The sequence below is a fragment of the Tamandua tetradactyla genome, chromosome 18 (assembly GCF_023851605.1).
Source record: "Tamandua tetradactyla isolate mTamTet1 chromosome 18, mTamTet1.pri, whole genome shotgun sequence".
NCBI lineage: Eukaryota > Metazoa > Chordata > Mammalia > Pilosa > Myrmecophagidae > Tamandua > Tamandua tetradactyla.
The window spans coordinates 47,234,376-47,236,295 of NC_135344.1; the positions used below are offsets into that span (position 1 = coordinate 47,234,376).

Below are 1,920 nucleotides of genomic sequence, written 5' to 3' on the forward strand. Positions count from 1 at the left end.
CCCATGTTGAATGGGCTCGGGACCAAGAGAATGGCTTCTCTTGGCCCAGTAGGGTACTGGTGTGTTTCTGGGTGAGAACTATTTGTGTAAACCCTACCCATTTAAGCTTTCACTAAATACAATGCACCATTTAAAACTATTTCAGTAGAATAAAAAACAATTGCATTTTTATTGGCCTGTTTTGCTTCTTGAACTGGCTTGGAAGGCTGTTCATAAAGGAGAAGATAAAACAGTTAAGTGGTAGCTACTCCAAGTTCTAAAGACTTCAGCACTTCTGGCTCTTCAATCCTTGGCAGATTTTTCGCTGCAGTAATGGTATTCTTCATCAGCCTGGCCATTTTCATGGAACCACTACCCTCAGGGAATGGAGCGATGTAATCAGTTTTCTTCCTGACTTCGAAATCCACATCTCCAACCAACTTGAGTTTAAAGGTTACCAGATCTTCAATTTTCTTTATTCCCACAGCAGTGATTGCTGCTCCTTCCTTGATTGTATCTGCTCTGATCAGATTTGGAATGCCTGTAGCAAATACCACAAGATCTGCAAGAATTGTACGTTTCTTCAACTGTTCTTTGGTAGTGTAGCGATGAGATATTGCAACAGAGGCCTCACTTCCAGGATGTTCATGGCACCCTGTCTGTGTGTAGTAACATTGCAATGGGCATTTCAACATTCTTTGACCTTCCAGCCACAACCACATTCTTCCCTAGTGTTGGAATTACAGTTAGCTTAATTATTTCCCACACACCCCATGGGGTAGGGGGAAGCCTGGAATACTGGTCAAAACACATTTGCCCTACATTAATTGGATGAAAGTCGTCAACAACCTTGTCTGGAGAAACAGCCTTGCAGACATTTCTCCCATCAATGTGCTCTGGAAGAAGCAGCTGAACCAGGAAACCATCTACATTGTCATCATTATTTAGCTTATGGATCAAATTCAACCATTTTTCCTCTGAAATTGAAGCTGGTTTAAAAATCATTTCACTCATGATTCCAAACTGCCTAGAGGTGGAAGGGGCAGTGGTAGAGGCAGCAGCTCTGTGAGGGCCAGGGCAGCTGGACGGTCAGTGTGGACATGAGAGAATGCAGCCATGGCTAGTGCCATTGCCGGTGCCATTTTATTTCACTGGATGTATTCCCTTCAACAAAAGCCACATCCACAGATCTTTTTTAGACAATTCCATCTCTATCTTATCTTCCTGGTAGATGACTGAGAGACAATGTCCTTATGCTTCTTAGAGGACCTCTGGTTTGGTTGAGAAGATCTGTGAGACACCTTCTTAATCTCTTTAAAGGGCCCTATTTGTGGCTGAATACAATGATCTTTCAGAAGTTTTAACAAAAGGTGGTACAGTTATACACAACCTTTTCTCTATGCCATGCCTTCAGCAGCCTTTCTAACTTTTAGCATTTTTGCAATCTGGAGAAGCTGAGTATTTTCAAAATCATCCAGTCCTGGTTCGTTTTTGTCTAACAGATTTTCTTTCCCCTTGTCTCTCCTCACATTTTTACTATAAGCAGCAAAAACCAAACCAGGCAGTACCTTCAGCATTTTGCTTGGAAATCTCCTTAGCCATGATGAGGTTTGTCTCTCATAGATTTGATTTCTACATGACTATAGGACGCAATTTTGCTAAATGTTCTGCCTCTACATAACAAAAAATGCTCTTTCCTCTAATTTCCAATTATATGTCCTTCACTTCTTTCTGTGCCCCCACTGGCAGTATCCTCAATGTCCACATTTCTACTAATAGTCTGTTCATGGCAATTTAGGTTTTCTCTCTCATCTTGCTCCACATTCTGCTGGTCTTCACCCCCTGTACAATTCTAGAATTACCTTCATATTTTAGGTATTTGTTATAGCAGTACCTGAAAGGTTTAGGAGGCGAAAGGGTGAGAAAGAAGAAAGGTAGACC

The 1,920-nt window shown here is 41.6% G+C and overlaps 1 pseudogene; it reads right to left on the reverse strand.

The window, feature by feature from the left end:
* Positions 1 to 233: 233 nt before the first annotated feature.
* Positions 234 to 1,581, reverse strand: LOC143662421 (bifunctional methylenetetrahydrofolate dehydrogenase/cyclohydrolase, mitochondrial pseudogene; annotated as a pseudogene).
* Positions 1,582 to 1,920: the final 339 nt, after the last annotated feature.